The sequence below is a fragment of the Lissotriton helveticus genome, chromosome 1_1, assembly GCF_964261635.1.
Source record: "Lissotriton helveticus chromosome 1_1, aLisHel1.1, whole genome shotgun sequence".
Taxonomy (NCBI): domain Eukaryota; kingdom Metazoa; phylum Chordata; class Amphibia; order Caudata; family Salamandridae; genus Lissotriton; species Lissotriton helveticus.
In genome coordinates this window covers 1,784,343,641-1,784,365,271 of record NC_136057.1, presented here as the reverse complement: position 1 = coordinate 1,784,365,271, position 21,631 = coordinate 1,784,343,641, and the positions used below count along the sequence as shown (strand labels likewise).

The following is a 21,631-nucleotide window of genomic DNA, read 5'->3' as shown; positions in this document are numbered from 1 at the left end:
AAAGAAAAATGTGTTTCGGTAGTACGATATATTCACTATAACGCACTTCTTCACATGAGCTGGCTTTCTGCTTATGGAATGTAAACCACAAAAGACAGCATTTAAGGCTCCTGTAGGTTACAATTACGTGTCTACCTTAAAGGCCTAAAACTATACTCCCCTTTTCAACAAACTTGAATTCGTTTTTTTTCAAAACATTGTTAGATCTATTCAGATTTTTGGGCCAAATTTGGTGATGAATGGAGATGGGAAAACGAAGTACTTTTGGAATAGGGCGTGATAATAAAATTCAGGTGTTAAAAGCCTTAATACGAGCTTATGTGGAGGTGGTCTTCTAAACTCCGAGTGGGATGGATAAGAATATGAAGGTTCACAGAGTCAAGTCATATCTGTATGTTAACTGTCAAATGACATGACTTATGAGGATTTATGAAACATTAATATCACTCTATAAAGTTTTTGGGGGAATTCTTGCTCTATATACTGATGCCATCCTTTGGTTACAATTATATGGCAAGCAGAGAGGTGCTGATAAAGATATCTGATGGGGATACAGTAAATACAGAATACATCTTGCTGTGGAACATCACAATTACGCAATTCAAAAATACGTGATCTTGGAGTAAGATCAGAGTGCAGGGCCAATTTGTGAACATTACATTGCAGTAATTTGTAAGCTACATGTAGGCACCGGCGAGTCTACAGGACGAATGAAATGGTCAATTTTGGGCCTGACACAAACACAATAATTTTACGTATATGTGAGGAATGCACAAATATGTACTTGAAATTTCACATTCACTTTTTAATACAATGTCATTTTCTTTATTAGAGGCGAAGTGAAATGCACAAGTTTAGACATTTATCCTATGCCAAGTTATGAATTCATTATAGTCAAGTTTTTATAGCTGGACATACTGGCATTCGCGTCAGAACGTATCTGAAACACTAATGTTAAATCTTGGGCTGATAGGCAAACCAAACCTTCTTTGATAAACCAAGCAGCAAGGCCGAAGCGGCATTTGGACCGATTTAAATAACTGCTGATAGCAAACAGGCCAATAAAGAGAGGCAATGAATTTGATTCAGGTTTGTCTCTTCCCATGTTTATGGGTTAGCGACTAATAGAGCTTCTCATCTCTGATCTGTGTACACGAGTGAGTGTGTGGGGCTAGGTGGGAAGGGCAGGGAAGACTAGTTTACACTACAGAGACCAACACTAGTCCATGTGGTCCTTCCTTGTTCCAGATATTCAAGATAACTGCAGAAAATATAGTCACATACATTTCATTTATGTTCAAATTTGTCAATTGGGCAGGTACAAAGTGATTGACAGTTCAACACAATAAAGCAGCCTGGAGCCCAGAGTAAAAAAGATAAGCTAAAATTACAAAAGGAGTAATGGTTCTCAAGTCATGAGTTGAACAATTTTAAAAGGCATATTACGACTGATGACAGACTCTGGTAATGCATTTCCTCAAACAAGAACAAAATGTAAAACAGGGCAGCTCATGAGAACCAAGGGAGAGAGAGAGGCGGGGAAAGAGGTACGGAAACAGGAAACTAAAGAGTGAGATTCTCCCCTCATTCTGCATTACAGAGAAGGTATTTGCACAAGCCTGCATCAACAATGGGATTAAAATAAGCCCCACTTTTAGGTCGACATCAGAACACACAGTCTTTAGCTTTAGTCCCCTTGGATCTCATTCCCAGCTACACAAAAAAGCTCTCAATGGATCACCCTCTGATGATTAATAACTCGTCCAACACCTGCAAATGCACCCAGTAATCCACCGAAGCTAGACAAGCCTTTTCAAAGACAACTGCTGTTTGACGGTCAAGTGTTCTTTTCTTGGCCAGAGTGGAGGGGATCCAATTCTGGAAAGAAGAGAAGACTAGTCTCACCCATCATTTATTTGTTACCGTTGCCAGAAGAATGTTGTCACTCCAATCAGCAGAGCATACCGCTACCATCAGTGTCCCACCTGGTTTTGTTCCAGATGTTGTTGATCACAGAGAGCTTGTACACTTGCAAAATCACCTATGGACCTCCATTTTGCTGGTTGTCCAGAATCCCAGACATCCTCTATATGATGCTGTTCTGTTCATGAGGTTATTCTGCGGTAAATCTGCTGTGAGACCCAAGACTCAAAAAAACTTTCCTCACGTTGTTCAACATTTCAGAACTATCCTCCATGTTACCAAGGCAGCCACTGCATTCTTCTTAAAAGCCTCCGATTCCAGCACGCTACCTGCTGTTTACACTGCACCGAAGACCCTACTTCCTTCTGAAGGGTTTCCATTTGTGGCACTCTGCTGGTTAGCCCTTCTAGCTTTTGCTCTAGAACAGCAATCGTTTTTTCTATTGTGCTTGACCTCTCATGCAAATCGGTCTTAATTAACACGATTCATTTTAGGAGGGCCACACTTCCTATGTTGGATCCACCAGAGGCTTTCTGATTGCTCTTAGAAGTTTCCTCTAGTGATGCAAAGAGGTCTTCTCTTGTTTTTTCCTCTCAGCCATGATGGCAAAAAAAGAATAACTTAGTCGAGGCTGGGGGTAGTTCTAGAGACTTCAGTGTCCACTCAAAAGCCCCTCTAGCAAAGTTGATAACCAGAGGTTAAGCCCTATGATCTAGGAAACTTTAGTGCCTTCTCTGCATACTTTACCTACCCCTCGGTGCCCTGTGGCTCCTAAGCAACCACTGCGGTCTCAGTTTCACCACGGCTTACAGGTGCTGATCCTGCCAGCACAAACTATCATCACAAGTGAAGGCAGATGTATCCGGGGCACCCTCACATCTGCCTCGGGCTTCGACATTGGAACCAAGACCACACTTTAGCGCAGCACTACAGGTAGGCCAAGCTCCACATGGAGGAGGCAGCAAAGGAGTCTCTTACATCGGCAAAAGTCACCTCTGTGGGTCCCCTTCAGGTTAAGCCCCAGTGCTCCACCCAAGGTAAGTCGCCTGGGGGTAGGTAGACAAGGGAAGAGCCAGTGGGGTGGTTTGAGCAGCAGACGAGGAGCTGATCTGGAGCTTGCACAGGATGCAGCCATCTGAGAGCTTAAATGCCTCCCCCTTAATATAAAAATAAAACATCTGCAGTGACAGTGGTTTTCCTAGAAATTTGGCATGGATATTGGCCTTTTGCATATCAAATGGACATGCTGGGCGCCAAGACACTGTAGTAATTCAACTAATAATCGGAGAGATTTCTTTGATTAACAGCAATGAGGAGTAGATTGTTATGTAAATATATTAAAGTCTTTGTCTGAGGCATGCCTGTGCTGTAAGATATTTTTGCTCCACATGAACAAATATCAGTGCAGTGACTTGCATTATACTAAGCTGCCAGAAACGTTCTGCCACGTGCTCAGATAATCGAGGGACAGACTTAGCTTGGATTCCATCCTCATTTGAGCTTGACCTCACCATATGACTGAAGAGTGTCAGAGGGGGCTGAATGATGCTGAGTGTCCTAAATGCAATGGGGACCTATGGTGGGAAGAGCTCACCCAAGGGAGGATGGGAGCACCAGGTGATTAGCCAGACATCATTGAAGCCTTATGGGCTAGCAACACCGTTCTTAGGAGAGAAGACTGTCATATGGACATACTGCTTGACGTGTTTCATGTACATAGTTGTTTGAGAAGTAGCGAGCGCAGCAGTGCAGATAAGCAAAGTTTTACCCAGCTGATAACGTTAATGTGATTGACTACATAGAAGGTTTGTGGTTGTATTCAGGTTAGCATTGCTTTGTGCACGTGGGCATTTGCCTCCTTGCTCAGAGGACCCAGAGATACTCGGTCAAGGACCCATGTCTTCAAGAGGTGGCCCATGAGAAGGGTTGGGAGTAAGCCTCAAGTGGATCTGCTGGTTCATTGACCTCAAAGTTGGTGAAAGGGCATTGAGTTAGCAGAGATCTCATTGCCATCCTACATTTCCACCACAAATATAAAGCTATGATTCTGAGCTTTGTCGTCATCTGCTGTTTGCGGCAAAGAGCCCTCTCACAGAGCAGAAAGGTGCAGATGTGTATTGTGTACTGCGACTGGCTTGATAGCCTATACCGAAAGCAATACCGTTGGCTATTACCATGTAAACAAGAGTATTTGCCACCATGATATGCAATGTACTAACACAACAAAATACACTGTACAGAACTTCTAAAACATACCCAACATGGCATATAGAGGCCATGAATCTACTGCTGTACTCAACATAAATCCCCACTTAAAGCCACCTTTACACGGTCCCATTTCTGACCATTGTAAGCAGTATTTGACATATTCTGTGGGCCATGCTCACTAAGTGGGGCTCCCACTCATCACTGCTAAATTCTATTACCTCCTTATATTCTGAGGACTGAGTAATAATCTATTAGACCTGGCATTCTTGGTGTGGTTTCTACCCAACTTTTTCCTTTCAGACCTCTTGCTGTTTTGCCAACTTCGTTTTTACTGGTCTTAGGACTCTGTGCACTTTACCACTGCTGACCAGTGCTCAAGTGATTGTGCTCTCTCCTTAAAACATATTAGATTGGCTGGTACCCAATTGGCATATGTATATACTTCTATGTTCCTACTAAAGTGGCACTACCTGTGGCCACGGCTAGTAAATTAAATGCTACTAGGGGCCTGCAGCACTGACTTTACCACCCACTCAAGTATCACTTTAAACATTCCTCAGGCCTGCCATTTCGACCTGGCAAAATAACCCTTTTCATTCATAATCACACAAGGGGGAGAAAGAAGAAAGCGGGACATTCAGTCAACTTTTCAGAACAATTCACTAATCAAGAAGCGGGGAACACAAGACTAAGTCTGTAGTCACAGTCTCAAATAATTTTTGTTGAGAGGCCCTCATCCACTCGTGTTCATTAGTGGCACGCTTCAACATCTGTTTGTCACTCCAGGTACCTAGTGTACCAGAGTGGGCTCATCCTTCATGACGATGGAGCGCTTCTAACTATTTTTGAGTTAGGTGGGGCCTGGCGTTTAAGGAACTAAAATTACCTCAAACTCCTTGTTGGTTTTATTGTTCACTGGGGTTGGGAGAAGGTTAAAAACAGGTGCGGAAACATGGGAATGAGTCAATTATTCCTTACATCTACAAAGGTTAATGGTCTACATGTTTCCACCAAGCACGCCCACCTGGCTTTTGACAGGACCTATGTTAAATAGAACCCCAGCACAGAGCATACTATTACCAGATTTGCGGTGATATGATAATCATAAATATGGAATCACTTACTTACAATTGCTCTTATACGGACTCCGGTGAAAATAAATAAAAAACAATTAACATTTGGAGGAATTTTTTGTTACTTTAACCAAACAATTATTTTGAGACTGTGACCACAGACTTATTGTGTTGGGGTCCACTCTTGTTTTGAGAAGAAAATAAACATTTTGCCAGGCCCAAATCTTCCTTTTTAATACACACGACATCCTACTGTCAGCCCTGGACTACCCAGAGAGCAATGTATTTAGAAGGTTACATTTGTTTTTCACTACTGCAAGCCTACATTTTCCATAGGATAACACTGGAGTTACCTTATTACATTTTATAAGTATAAATCCAAATGGGAACAGGTAAGCAGTTCATGTTTGGTACCTCTGAAATTGTAATGAAAAATCATAATTTATGGTGAAGTCGTATTTGATAAATTCTTCTTTTAGAAAGTTGACTTTTTTTTTTGCCTTAGCCATTTGGTGCCTGCAGCCTGTCTGGGTCGTGTGACTGGGTGTAGTTGACAGTTGGGCTTTGTGTATTACTTATATATGTATAATATAGACGGCCACAGACAATGGGGAACTTAGAAATCACTGGCAGGATGGGAAGGAGGAGCAGTACCCAGCCCAACTTACACTTGAATAGGATGTGACCTGATGCAAACACAAAGGGCTGCCTATCTCCTTGTAGTTAGTCTGGAGCCAGGGCCAGGAAGGCATGGCATCTGGGCACTTCAAAGGTAAAGGTAAGTATACTTGTAAAGCGCACTGTTACTCCATCTCGGAGTGTCCTGGCGCTGTATACCGCTGGGGAACCCGTCTGGCTTTCCCTGTGAGATGGTCCCTCCTGGGCACCTCCAAGGTGAAGCCAGGCATCCCCGGCGTTGATGGGGCCGTTGTGGAGATTAAGCAAGCTATTGCCCAGAGTTGCAGAGTGGGACCCATGGTTAGCGTAGGCACCTCGGCGAGAATTATTGAGTCGGCGGACATTGACCCAAGACCCTGCCGCGTTGGGAATTGAACCCTGGTCCGGGCCGATCTCTGCTTCAGGGTCTGCCGCTTCTAACCTCCACAAAGGCATGCCTCTAGAAGCTTCTCCCCTCTCCAACCAAAGGCACAACTGTATATAAATACTGGACCTAAGAAACCAACTATTCAGAACACTTCTGGACCCGTTGATACTCTGTCATGGACTTCTGTACTGCTGAAAGAACTGCCATTCTGCTTGACTGCTGCCCTGCTGTAGTGACCTGCTGCCCTCTTGCCTGGGGAAGGAGAACTGGACCTGCACCTTCACCATTAAACCCAGTACATCCGACAGGTGACTGCATTGGTGTCCAATTTACTCTGGAGCAACAAACCGGCACGTATTGCCCAGGTCAAGCTGCACAGAAGTTGGTACGAGGGGGGGATTGCCTTGCCCAATCTGCAACTCTATTACTGGGCCGTCCAACTCAAAATCATCAACCAGTAGATTCATGCTCCACGGGATGACCCAGCATACAGAGCGATAGGACTCAGCTAGGCGCAGAAAGTATGCTTTCAGTGCTTTACAACAGAGGTCAGGCGGCTCGATTGGTGGGACCCACGAAACACACAGCCATGCTGTGGCATGTGGCACAGGCGAAGCTGGGGTGGAACGATACCATAACTAAACTCACTCCGCTCTGGGATACTAAGGCACTGGGACAGCTGAGAAAAAGTAAAGGGTTTACACAATGGGACAATATTTGGATATATACGGTGGGAGACTTATGGGACATGGGGACGGTAGTCCCGTTTTCCCTTCTTCAGCAACAATATGATTTAGGCGTCAACGAAACCTATAGGTACGTACAGATAAGACACGCTTTACTAAAAGCAATACCGCTGGACAGTGAAGTCCCGGAATACTCCCCACTAGAGGATAGATTATTGGTGCCAGATGTTGCGCACAATGTCACAAACACTGGGGGTGTCGTTGACTCCTGAACCACGTAAATGTCTGCTAAACATCTGGGAGCCAAATGATTTGTCCAGATACGGGCTGGTGTGGGGCGCATTGGCCTTCCTGATGGCAAAACAGGACATAGCGCAGAAATGGGGGTCCTCAGAGCTGCCCACGGTGGCGCAATGGAGCAGGAACATGGACCTGCTAATGTTTACAGAACGGGCAGTCTATGTTAATAGGGCTTGTCCGCGGAAATGGAACAAGGTTTGGTCCCTATGGAATGCATACAGGGGTGACCTATGTGCTCCACTACCGGAAGACGACGATGCCAGCTCTGATGAGGAAGAAGAGGGGGACTGATAAGATTACCTCTGAACCTAGATAGAGGGAGTTGTGGGACATCATATTATACGCAGTGTGGGTTAACTTAGATCCCAGGTGTGGATCTGCTCATATACCTGACAGAACCATTGTCGCGCTGTTTGTCAACGTGTTTGTTTGTTAAAAGTTTTGAAAATTCAAAATGTGAAAAACAGAAAAACCTGAAAAAATGCTAGGCCTCTAAGTGATCCACTGTTCATATTGAGTGACTTCTGTACACCTTCATTTGAAACGCCCCCGGACCCCAGGGGTGTCAGCTGAAAGGCTGTGTTACATGATTGACAGTGTGCGAAAATTACGCAGCAACGCGGCCGGCCCCAGCGGCTGTAGGCCATAAGCTGTGTCATTCCAGAAGTGTGTAATAAAGGTCTATTTAAAAAAAATATATAAATATAAAAAAAAAAAACAGTACACCATATTGATCCAAAGGGTAGTCCCAGGACCCAGCTGAAGAGTTATTGAACCCCCCACCAAGAGGTGCCCCTCAGGTCCTGGGTCCCTTGGTATAGCTCAGGGAACTGTACTCAAGCTTTTGGACTCATTGAGACTGCAGATGGGCCATTCACACAAACACCACTCGCACCACAACTGAAAATGAAGCTCCAGCAGCCGCTTCTTCGTGCTACAGTGTCGACCACTAGCGAAGAACTGCCAAATGAAAGCTTCAGCACCGGCCATCCGTGACACCTGGCCTGCTGCTCTTCGTGCTATTCCTGCAGCCTCCTGCTACCTTCTGCCTGCTCCCCGCAGTCCCCTTCACTGCGAACAGGACTCTTGGCACGATTTGAGAAGGTAAACAATAGAAGGCCCAACCTGCTGACTGTAGCCGACTCGCGCTCTATCACGATTGACCTGAAAGTGTGACTTTGAACAGGTCCAGTGTGACCAGATAGATAGCCCTAGTTGGCGCTTCATGCTTTTTGAAGCTATTTTCATTCAACTCTTTACAATTCTTAACTCCGGTTCTACTGATTGGATTTTTGTTGTTTTGGTCTTGTTTTATTTATAAATTTTTACTCTATTATCTAACTTGGTGTGGGATCGTTTTTGTGTGGTGTTTTTCACTTTATTACTGTTTGAAGTTTTGCACAAATACTATACACATTGCCTCTAAGTTAAGCCGGACTGATCTGTGTCAAGCTACCAGAGGGTTAAGCACAGGTTAATTTCTGGTTGGCTTGTGTCTCACCATTACAAGGACTGTGGTTCCTGCTTGACCAGGGCTCCCATCAAGTCAGTAAACAATCCAATTTCTTACAGAATCAAGGATGGGAATGGTTACAATGTATCCAAACGTATCCACATAAGTACAAGACTAAATTAGAGATGCATACTTGAGCCGCTACTTTTTAACATTTAAATTGTTGACACTGGACAAAGCCTGTTCGTTTCCAGGTCTTTCCACCCCAGGATAGGTACTAATAAAATCCAAGTTCTACAATATGTTGAGGACCTGGTCATTCTTTATCAACCTGTGGGCCTACGCCGTGCACTAAACGCACTAAATATTTATAATCAGCCCAATAATGTGATCATCAATTAGAGTAATTTGGAAGAAAAAAAATGTAAACCCTGATGTAATTGGATTTTAGGTCGGCACAAAATATGCAACAAAAACATTTACTGCAAATTTGGTTTAAGACCTCACATACTAAAAATGAAGGGCAAGGTTGTACCACTTATCTTTGCAATTTGCAGAATTAAAGTCAAGCTAATAAGCTACTCTGAAGGAAATCTAAAACTAAAAAGTGCTAAATATGTTCAAGCAAATCACACACCCGGGAAGACCTTCGCTAACCATTGATCAATTGCAGTGCAAAGTTTATTTTATCCAGCTGGAATTTGGCATTTTGAATCAGGACCTAGTATTTAAGGCCAATTTTGTTTATCTTTGTTCTGATATTAGTCACTCAAAAAAAGAGCAAATTAAAAAAACACTGCAATCCATAACTGGGGGAAAAGAAGTTCCACAACAAATTCATGTCTCAATATCTCAGAACTGCATAAGAATATGTAGTCATGGTCGATATCTGGTCACATACCTCCTTGAAAGTTGCACTGAGACATCATAAAAGCCAGACTATCTTTAATTTCGCAAGGAAAAGATTTAATTGCGATCTCCACATTGAGGGACACTACTCTAATCGATGACTTTTGTAACACCCTATTAATGTTATACTACTTAAATTAACCATTAAATAAGGCATGCAGACATCAAATGATGAGAACGCGCTTTCTGATCTTCCCAGTGAAAGCGTCTAGAGCAAAATTACCTAAATACTGGAACTTGTGGCAACAATGCAGAATTTGTTAATACCACCCAGAAACTACTGAATAAATTGTGTGCTGATGCCCAGGATTAATAAAAATGTAACGACAATCAATGCTCAAGCCAATATTCCTGAAATATGGCATACAACACTGCACGGACGCTTTAACATTTTATCTAAATTGCACGGTCCACAAAAATATTAAAAAAGGATTTTAAAAAATTGGACAAAAGCTCCTTTTAGGGTGCGTTTTTCTCGTTTTTTCTCAAGGGCGTCTCGGGTTGAGGTTTTCCTCATTCCTACACAGCGCGTATGGTGCTGGCTTAGCTTCTGTGACCTCCCGCCACTAGAGGGCGCGGGAGGCCGTCGGAGACGAGGTGTTTGATCTCTTCAGGGATTCAAACACCGTGCGCGCCACTTTTTGTCTAGAAGCCTCTGGTATGAGGCGAACGCCCGTGAGGGTTGTAGCAGCCGGGGCGGGTGTAATTACTGCGTCTGCCGCATTTCAGAGATTCACTCTCCACCGCCTGCGTAGATTTCTGGCAAGGTTGTGGAGTCTGTATTTTTTCATCATAAACGCCTCGAGTGAGGTCTTGTATTGCCTGTCACTAGGCTGTGTTGGGGACAAGGCCCAGACCGGTGAGCGCCCCTTTGGCAAGGGGGTGTGTGCTTTATATTAGTTGCTGCCAGCAGTTGTCCCCTGGGGCTTGAACCCAGTTGATTGCGGTATTACCCACCTTTGAGTTCAGCTGTCACCCAGCTTTTCTATTCATATGGCCCTACCCAGGTCTGTAAGGTTGCCATTCCTGTGTCTTACTCCAGCCACATCCAGTCATGGAATATATCCTGAAGAAGAGGATCCCCTTGCAGCGATGCCCTGGGGGGATGCCTTTTAAGACGCTGTCGATTTCTTCATTTATCAGGCTGTTGGCCAGGCTATATCTCCCTTGGAAGACAGGCTGTCCCGTCAGATTGATGACGCATTCTCGCACCTTGAACAGTGCATTGGGGCTCCCTCAATGCCAATTGCCCCCCTGTCTCCGTGCCGGTTGGTTCCCCTCCGGCCAAATGAGCCAGAGTTCCTGGGGTGGATTCAGACACATTGAGCGCCTACGTCAGGCTTTTCTTGATAGTCGGGCAGTACAACCGGCTGCGCCTCTTCCCCCTCCCCCCCCCTCCGACCTCCCAGCCTAAGGATCTGAACACCTCTGGTGATGCCAACACTGACCCAGGCCCCTCGGGGTCTTGCCCCCCACCCCCCGCCCAGCAGTTCCCCATCCGGTCACCTCAGACATATTGGACCCAAACGATATTGTTTATCCGCGCTCTTCGGAGTGGGTCCCAGGGGAGAAGGCTGCCACTTATGTGGCACAGCACATCCGCCGTCCTTTGGAAAAATTGGCCGAGAATTGTTTGCGGGCAGAATGTCCCCGTCCTTCGTTGGAGGGTAAAGTACCCCGGAGATTGACCCCAGGATGCATACTTTCCTTCAGAAATGTATTCGCGATCCAAAAAAGGGGATCAATAGGTCCTGGAGAGCTTGCCAGGACAAGCTTCTGGATGCCCTCGGCCCAGCTACAAAGATCTTACACATGGCAGAGGAGGACAAGGAGTTCGGCTCTACTATCTCTCCTGACATCCTCTCCAACTGGGCTCAACGAGTAGTCATATTCTTGGGCAATGCCAATTGTGCCCTCTCCACAGAGCGCCGCCGGTCCCTTCTCATAAAGATCGACCCGAAGTTGGGTGACCTGGCGGACTCTGAAGCTCGAGCTGTGACTCAAGGAGGTCTGCTTGGCGAGCCCTTCGTGAAGGAGATCGGCAAATTCGTAAACACCTTTACTTCCCTGGATAGGGCGCAGTCAACAATCCGCAAGGTTTTTCCCTGTGTTTTTCACGGGGCCGGCCGAGGCAGGGGTCGCTCGGCCGGTCGAGGTCACCAGCAGGGTAACCAGAAAGGCTCCAGACAACAGCAGGACCAGTCCCTACTATGGGAATTTCTATCCTACAAGAGGACGCAAAGGAAGAGGATTCCGTGGAGGAGCCTCCAGTGCAAACCCTGGTGAGTGTTCACCTTTCTTCCCCGTCAGAAATAGGGGGGCGGTTGGCAAATTGCTACAGGCTTGGTTGCCTCACACAATATGCGTGGGTTCTCCAGACGGTGCGGGGGTTTCAAATAGAATTCATGGGGTCCCTAGTGCAACCCTCCCCTCCTCGTCCCATTCAGTTTTCAGCTTCGGATGCCGCCCTTGTGGACGCAGAGATCGCCTCGCTCCTGCACAAGGACGCCATCTTCCTCTCTGTCCGCCACCAGGAAGGATTTTAGAGCAATATTTTCTTAGTAGACAAGACAGACGGCGGCAAGAGGCCCATCATAAACTTGAGCGAATTCAACCAATGGCTGGTTTACCGCCATTTCAAAATGGAGGGCATTCACCTCCTTTGAGATGTTTTACGCCCCGGTGACTGGATTGTCCGCTTGGACCTCAAGGACGCTTATTTGGTGGTCCCCATTTTTCCTCCACAGAAAGTTCCTGCAGTTCATGTGGGAAGGTCGCAATTATGAGTACATCTCCCTCCCGTTCGGCCTCTCGTCAGTGCCTTGGTGTTTTACAAAAGGTCTTTAAGCCGGTGGTGGAGTTTTTGAAGGCCAGAGGGGTCAGAATGATTGTGTATTTGGATGACCTCCTCTTGATGGCTTTGTGCCCTCGTCGCCTGGAGGTCCAGCTTCAGATGGCGGTAGCCCTCCTACAAGGCTTAGGTTTTGTAATCACCAGGGACAAGTCCCTATTACAACCGACCCAGTCTCTTACCTTCTTTGGGTACGTTGTCGACTCGACGTCGTCTACTCTCTGTCTCCTGGCCAAGAAAATTTCCAAGATCCGCCACGAGTTGCGTCGTGTTCTGGCCACCCACCAAGTATCCCTCCATCAGATAGCACGGGTGGTGGGCCTTTTGTCGGCCTCGATTCAGGCCATCTTCCCGGGCCCCCTGCATTACAGGGCTTTGCAGCGCCTCAAGGCGTACTTCCTCCGGAAGGGGCACCCTTACTCACACAACGTGGTCCCGACTCCCGAGGTGAGAAGCGAGATCCGATGGTGGTTAGACCATATGGAGGCCTGGAACGGGCGTGCAATCTTTGGCTCTACCCCAGATCTAGTGATAGAGTCCGATGCCAGGAGGCTCAGCTGGGGTGCGCACTGCGGGGGATTTGTCCACAGGAGGTTTGTGGACTCCAGAAGAACAGAAATTACACATAAACTGTCTGGAGCTTTTGGCAGGTTCCTTTGCCATACGGTGTTGGACGATAGACTTAGTGCAGTCGTTCGTCCTCCAGAAGATGGACAACATTTCTGCGGTCCGGTATGTAAACCACCTGGGGGGGGCACCAAATCAAAAGCCCTCTCAGATCTGGCGGCAAGTTTTTAGCAGTACTGCCTGGACAGTCAGATCTCGGTCACGGCCAAATACCTGCAGGGTCGAGACAACTTGGAGGCGGACTTCCAGTCGCGCCACTTACGGGGCTCCAGCATGTGGATGCTGGACAGAACCGTCTTTGCATCCTTAAGCGACCATTGGGGTCCGTTCTCAGCGGATCTGTTTGCATCCCGTCTGGACCACCAGACCCCCCGGTTCTTCAGCTGGAGGCCGGACCCCTCGGCAGCGGCCACAGATGCTTTTCACCAGGATTGGAGCCTGGATCAGGGGTACGAGTTTCTTCCATTTGCGATGATCACACGCTCTTCGGCTCAGATTCGCAGGCAGGGGGCGGATCTGGTGTTGATTTCCCCCCTGTGGAGGTCGCAAGCTTGGTTTCCAGTTCATCTGGAACTTTCTTGGGATTTTCCAATCCTACTCCCACAGTTTCCAGCTCGTCTCACGAATCCGGAAGGGAATCCTCACCCGCTGGTGTTAGCGGGCTCTCTGTTTCGCATGGCGGATTTCCGGGGCAGATGGGAAACCTCGGGCCTTTCGAGAGAGGCTGAGGACCTCATTTCCAAAGCCTGGGCGGACAGTACAGTTAAATACCGGTCCACATGGGTCAGATGGTCCAGTTGGTGTCTGCGACTGGGTTACGATCCCTGTTGGCGTGGTAATTTCTTGGCGCAGCTAGCTTCTGATGGCCTTGCTTACCTATCTATAAATACATTTAGGCCCGCGATTTCCTCTGGTCATGTTCCAGTCAATGGTAACCCGGTTGGGGAAACCCCCTGGTTTGCAAGCTCTTACGGAGTGTGCGACTGTTCTGGCCCCCGGAGCCTCGTTACTCCTCCCTCTGGGATGTCAATCAGGTTCTGAACCTTTTTCTTTCCTGGCAACCTAACCGGTTTCTGTCTCGGAAGGAGCTTTCTGCAAAGTTAGCTACGCTCCTCTGCCTGGTTTCGAGTCGACGGGTCTCGGATGTCCGGGCCTTGGACATCACTGGAAGGATTTTCTCTCCTGAGGGAGTAACCTTTACCCTTCTGCGACGCACTAAATGTTATTCCAGGGTTATTTCATACCCGGCATTTCCAGACTCGCCGAAACTCTGCGTGGTTAGATGTCTCAAGGCGTATGAAGAAATTACGGAGGAATTCCATCACCCTGAAGAGCGTCAGTTACTTATTTTGCTCCGAAAGCCCTTCAAAGCGGTCTCCTCACCCACGATTGCCAGGTGGGTTATGCAGGAGGCTGGCATTAGTTTGCGGCATTTTGGTGCACACTCCGCTCCTGGAGCAATGGCCTCGAAGGCATTTGGATTGGGTGCACGTCTGGAAGATATCCTTAATGCAGCAGATTGGTCTTCGGACTCTACCTGTAAGAGATTCTACTTCAAACCAGTTCGAAATATGGCGCAACTGGTTGTGGGCAAGCTTTGAACAACCATAATCCTCGCCTCCAGTCCTGACATAGAATGAAAAATTTCCTAGCTAACGTAACGGAAAGTTTCAATTCTATTAAGAACTCGGAGGCGAGGATTATCCCGCCCATTGCTCCAGGAGGAGATCCCTCCCCTTAAGGTAGTAAGTAACAATTTTCAATGGAATGTGTTTCTGCATGTTGGTTGTAATTTGTTTACTCTGTAATGAGTTGCTTCTGCACTCTCTGAGTAACGTGTCCCTGTCCTCTACAGGTTCTGATGCCCAAAAGCAAGATGTCTGAAGAGTGTGGAACAGCTGTTGTCGCGCTCAGAAAGAGGAAGAATTGACACTAGCAAAGGACTATATTGGGCTGGTTGCCCCCGATTGGACATTGTCTCTGTTCATGATTAGTTGTTGTCATGATTGTTTCTTTGACTACGTTTTCCCTATGGTTCATGGGAAAAGTAGTTTTTTGTTACCTTCGTGCTACTAATGGAATAAAAGTGAAGAAAGAAGGCATAATCCTCGTCTCAGATTCCTTAATAGAATTGAAACTTTCCGTTACGTTAGCTAGGGAATTTTTCATTCTGGAGGAGTGCCAGATCCCCAAATTCTTTTACGAAGCAATTAAATTAAGTTTCTTCAAGAAAGAAACTGCCAGATAGGCCAGGGTCATATGCCCAATTAGTCTATTAACAACGACTATAAATTACTTATCAAAAGGCTGGCAGCTAAAATAACCTCTCCAGCGCAAGAGCTGGTGGATGGAGATCAGAGTGGCTTCCTACCAGGAAGAACTATCGCTAACAATACAAATTTTCAAATTCAGGCCATTGATTATTTTGCAAGTAACTATGTAAAACCAGCGGTTATTATGATCGATGTTGAAAAAGCCTTTGATTTAGTTCATTGGGACATTGTTTGCCAGTTTATTGAGGTTTAAGTTTCCTTTGATTTTTTGTAAATCTCTTACAGAAGTTCTATGACAAAGCTGAAGCAAAAATGATCGACTTCCACATGGCAGGATCATTAGAAATCCGACATGGCACTCGTCAAGGATATCCCATGTCCCCAGTGCTATGTGCGCTATTTATTGAACGGCTAGCTTTGCAGATACAACAAGACTCTCAAATTAGGGTGCCTCTGTTGGGGGCACTCAAGCATAAGTTATTTGCAGATTACCTCATTTTGTTTTTGGTGGTAGATGCGCAAAACATCAGCAGATCTTTTGATAAGATTAGAACTTTTTCAGACTTAGGGGGTTAGAGGATTTAGCACCCAAAGTCGGAAATATTGCTGTTACATTGTTTTGACCAAGTCCTTCCCATCGACATGCAAACACATGTTTTTTCGCAGCTCTTCCAACTTATTTATGTGCCGATACTTGCTAAAGCTAAAAATCTTTTAAATAAATGGCAGCTCTTGCCACTCTCTATGGGAGAATTGCGTTAATAAAAATTATTATAAAAATCCCCCTTTTTCTTTTTTTGAACGTGATCCCCCAAAGCTTTGTTAACGAGATAGACCAAGCACGGCGTAAATTGTCAGGAAGAAACCCCGTACCAAATTAGAGACTTTGCAGTTGAGTGTAGAGGATCGCAGCCTTGGCTTGCCCTGTATCAAAAAATATTACCAAGCTGCCTTCATGGATTGGTGTGAACAGAGTCGCTCCCTCAGGACCACAAAAGAAATTTCTATCTTAAGCAAATGTTATTAGAAAACAACATCCAGCTTGTCCCATTCATTAAAATCCCAAAGCTACCAAACATAGCAGATACAAGGTCACACAAATAAAAAAGAAAAAAAGGTGTATAGCATCTTGTATCTCCTATTGTCATGTGACAGACAGCAGTTCCATTCAGTGTAGAAGCATACTCCATTCGAGGAAAGCAGCTTCTGTAGCATTCCCTAGACATACAGCTGTCAGATAAATAAGCAGGCCCTCTACGCGAAGTATAGCACAGTCTTTCCACAGTCTCAGTGCTTTTAAGGCTTCCTCCTTAAGCAAAGCACAATTTGATGAGTAAGTTCTAAGGAACCTGCTTACTAAACCACAAATGTCTGAATGGGTGCTCCTCTATACCATGAAATCTACACACACAACCAGAATAGGAAGACAGCCAGAAGTTAGAAGTATGGTAAACACGCTTTTGTCGATCCCATGCGTAAAACCAAAACAAAGATTGGCTCTTGTGGGGTGGCTGCTGAGGGTGTGCAAACCCTAAGAGGAATGGTCTAAGCCAGGGGTCTCCTACCTTTTCTCTACTTAAAGCTACTTATGTTATTTATTTATTTATTTATTCAAAGTTTTATATAGCGCGAACAAGATCCTTACAGATATCAGAGCGCTTCACAATGACAGGGTAGGGGCAGTAGGAATGAACAGAGGTAATGGGAGCAATGTAGTAGTCACTAACATGAAAGGAAAATAATAACATACATAAAACATATCAATATACAGTACGGTAAACAAGTAATATAAGACGGCACAAGTCATTGATCCCACTACAGAAGTGTTCAGATACACCTTGGGTGAATGGAAGGCTTATACCAGTGTTTTAGTATAGAGAGAGCACTGAGTGGGGGCATCGGGAGGGTGAATCAGTGACCCAGCGTGTATCATATATTGGTCGGTAGTAAGAAAGTAGCGCAGTAGTGTCTCCATCAACTAGAGGTATAGTGCCAAAGGACAAGGTGAGCATTGACACAAGGCAATGCAGAGTCTCTGATCCAGCACCTATGAAGTTCAGGAGATCTTGGCCAGAAGGATGGTTTTCACCTCTTTCTTGAAGAGTGCAGTGGGCGAGATACGCCTGGTTTCAGGAGGGAGCGCATTCCAGATCCTGGGTGCCATTCCTGAGAAGGAGCGCTTGTAAGTTTTCTCTTTCCGGAATCTGCGGGGTTTCAGGAGTAGATTTTTTGAGCTTCTATTGGATCTCGAACCTCCTGATATAGACAACTTTTGAGCGAGGTAGTTGGGTGCATTGTGGTGCACGGCCGCGTGTGTCATAACTGCAATTTTTAGTTGTATTCTGGCTTCAAAAGGCAGCCATTTTAGGGACTTTAAGTCTGGGGAAATATGCGAATGTTTTCTTGAGCCAGTAATGAGTCTTGCGGCAGCGTTCAGAGAGGCTCTTAAGGGTGCTGTTGTGGATTGCGGGAGGCCGCTGAGGGCCACAATTCCGTAGTCTATTTGAGGGATGACTAACGCTTGTACAGCTGTTTGGAAGTCTTCAGCAGGGAGGAAGGGTTTAATTTTCCTCAGTGTGTTGATTTGGAAATTAGCTGCTTTTGTGGCTTTGCTGACGTGCTGCTGCATGTTGAGCTTGGCGTCCAGTGTGATGCCTAGGGATTTCGCTGAGTCCACGATGGTGGGTTGGACATTGAATGCTGTTAGGTTGTTGAGCCATGTTTGGGTGGTGGAGATTTTCGCCGGGGTGAGATGAGAAGGAACTCAGTTTTCAGAGCATTTAGTTTGAGGTGATTATCGGCTAGCCAAGATTGAGTGTTGATAAGCGTGGAGTTCAGATGTTTGATATCATCCGGAGATTGAAGCTTTAGGTACAGTTGTGTGTCGTCGGCGTACATATGGAATTGGACATTGGAAGCTTGGAGCAAGGTGGCGAGCGGTTCCATGACGAGGTTGAACAATGTGCGGGAGAGGGAGGATCCTTGTGGAACACCTAGATCTGCAGGCACAGGTGAAGATAGCACATTATCGAACTTGAACTTCTGGGACCGGTTGTGAAGGAAGGACGAAAACCATTTGAGAACAGTTCCTGATAGACCCATTCTAGTGCTTAGCAGCTCCAGCAAATTCTCATGTTTGACCGTGTCAAATGCTGACGAGAGGTCAAGAAGGATGAGGAGGCAGGACTCATTGCGATCAAGAATTTGGAGGGCGTCATCAATTATGTGTGTCATAGCTGTTTCCGTGCTATGTTTCGCTCGGAAGCCTGATTGATGAGAGTTGAGGAGGTCAAATTGGTCAATGTGTCTTGTTAGTTGGAGTTGGACACATTTCTCCAGCAGTTTGGCCAGGGTGGGGATATTGGTGATGGGCCGGTAATTGTTTAGGTCAGACGGATCAGCTGTAGGTTTCTTGAGTATAGGCGTGACTTGTCCCACCTTGAGGGAGTCTGGAATGAGGCCTTGTGGCAGGGAGCTGTTGATGATTTTGGTCCAGAGAGGGAGGAGCAAGGGGATGAAGTCTTTTACAGCATTCGCAGGTAGTGGGTCTGTGAGGTGATTAGAGGGCTTCAAGGTGCATAGCAGTTTGTGTATTGTTTCTTCCGAGTAGGTATCGAAGTACAGCCAAGATGCCATGTTTTTAGGTTGAATGTTATCCATTCTCGTGTGGTTGGGGAATCGGCTTACATCCAAGATGAGGTCATTTCTTATGTTGTCGGTCTTTAGCTTAAAGAAAGCAGAGAAGTCCTCGCAGTGTGGGGTGTCGCTTGTTGTGCTATTTGATTGTAAGGGTTGTGCCTTTGTTTGGGTCTTGATTAGTTCGAATAGTTTTCTTGGCCTGTTTTTTGCTTGGTCCAGCTGGCGGCTGAAGAAGTCTAACTTTGTGCACTTTATTTTCCTGAAGTAGGCATTTCTCTTGTTTTTAAGCCTTTTGAGGTGCAGTGCTGAAGGGTCCGATCTCCAGGTGCGCTCTGCCATTCGCATCGAACGCCTGTCGTCATTGAGTCTGTCGTCATACCAGGGGTTAGAAGTTTTGGTGGAGACTCTCTTCAGTTGCAGTGGGGCGACTTCATTGACTAATGTATTCATAGATTCAAGGTAGTGGTCAGTTAGTGATTGGACATCCGAGGCACCTGAAGGGGGAAGGAGGAGATTGCCGATGTGGGGAGGCAGAGTGGAGGGGTTGAGATTCTTCATGTCCCTTTTCCATGTTTTGGTTTTGATTGGTTGAGCCGGGTTAGGTTTAACTTTTTCATTGATAAAGAAGGTGATAATGTGGTGATCTGACCAGTCGCAGGGTTGGATCGCCTCCAGTTGTGTGGTGTTCTCTTTGGCAATGATGAGATCGAGTATCGCGCCTTTGTCGTGTGTTGGTCTATCGCATATTTGGGTAAGGTCAAGCGCATTAAGGAAGGTTTTGAGACTATTCACCACTGTGTCTTTCTGATCGTTCCAGTGGAGATTGAAGTCACCCAGGTAGATTTGGGTGGTCTGCCGACCGGCATTGGAAGTGATCATGTCCATGAGTTGTTGGGTGAATATGAGATTGTCACCAGGCGGGTGATAGATGAGATGTAAAGCACAAACTTGTTTGCCCTCGCTGGTGATGTCGAGGCAGAGGAGTTCACAGGAGGAGAGGGAGGGGGAGGTGACCTTAGTAACGGAGAGGTTGCTCCTAAAAATGCATGCAATTCCCCCGCCCGTCTTGTCTGAAGACCTGTCTAGCCTAATGATGTGATAGTTGGGGGGGACTAGAATGTCCATTATCGGGGTAGAGGCTTCAGTGAGCCAAGTTTCTGTTAGAATGGCTAGGTCCAGATCCCTAGCTGAGACGAGATCAGCGATGTCGGAGGAGTGTCTCTGGGCCGATCTACAGTTGAGGAGGATGCATTTGAGTTTGGGAGAGAGAAGGGTGGTCGAGCTTTCTAGAGTGAGGGGAACTTTTCTGAGGTTGTTAGGGACGGAACCTCTGTTGTTGACTGTTGGGAGCCTCAGAGGGTTTGTAAGAATTGTGGGTATGGGGATGTGTGTGCTGGATATTTGTTTTACCGGACCTGGGGCATAAGAGCGTAGGAGAGAGCATAGGTCGCGGTCAGACAATGGGTTGAGGACACGGCGGGGGCGGTGGGAATTGTTGCGAACGGGGATAGTCGGCCAGCGCGGGTGTCGTTGGAGGCGAGGGTATGAAGGGCGGGTGCGTCCTTTGTAGGGTAGAGGGATGATGTGAGGTAGAGTGGGCTGTGCTGAGAGAAGGTCTTTGATTGCGTGGACATCTTTTTTGATTTGTTGAATATCCTCTTTGACTTGTTGGAGGGTGGGTGAAGTCAGGTCAGTAGGTGTATTGGGGATGGCGTAGGTGGTGAGAGCCATTGGTGAATGGTTGTGTAGTGAGCTGGAAAGCGGGCAGGGTATCGAAGGGGGGGATATACTAGCGTTGTTGGAATGTTCTGCGGTGTAAGTGGGTGGGATGGCATTCAGAGAGTGGGCGTGTTTGTGGGCGGGGGGTGTGGGTGAAGTAGGCGGTGAAGGCGGTGGGTCGGAGGCATAGGTGGTGCCGCCAGTGGGAGACGGTGCCAGTGAGTGGAAGAGTGAGTGAAGGCTGAAGACAGTGGGGGAGACCGGAGGGTAGTGAGGGCTGAGAATAGGGGGTGGGAGAGAAGGGGATGCTAAGGTAGGAGAGGTAGTATGTTTTGTGTGTTTTGTTGGGAGGGTGTGAGTGTCGTGGGCGGGAGTGGGGAGGGAGCTGGGGGGGAGAGGTGTCCGCCGTGGGGTGTTTGGGAGGGGGGGGGGTGGATAAACTCAGAATGGTGATGTTATCAGATGGTGGCGTGTTGTGGGTGAGAGCTGTTCTGTCAGGTGTGAGGGTGTCGTGTGTGAGAGTGGGGAGGGAGCTGGGGAGGGAGAGGCGTCTGTCGTGGGGGGGTGGGAGGGGGGGTGGATAAACTCCGAGCGGTGGTGTATTCAGGTGGCGTGTTGCGGGTGGGTGTTATGTCAGGGAGGAGAGGGATAGGGGGATATGAGTGGGGGTAAAAGGGAACATGTTAGAGGGGCGGTTAGTATAAGAGGTGGCGACATTTGTGTCTGTCCTTGGGGAGAGTGGGGCGTTGACAGCAGGTGGGCCATTTACTGGGGTGCTGGGGGTGTCTGTCCTTGGGGAGTGAGGGGTGTTAACAGCAGGTAGGCCATTTACTGGGGTGCTGGGGGTAGAGGTGTTGTAGGTGGGGGCTGCGACGTCAGGGGTGATAGTGTTGGTGGAGATCTGGGTGGGGGTCCGCAGCTTGGA

At 46.8% G+C, this 21,631-nt stretch overlaps 1 protein-coding gene across 5 annotated transcripts in view; it reads right to left on the bottom strand.

Moving 5' to 3' along the window:
- Positions 1–21,631, bottom strand: part of TCF20 (transcription factor 20) — a 408,452-nt gene that overhangs the window by 56,583 nt on the left and 330,238 nt on the right. The window lies entirely within an intron of this gene.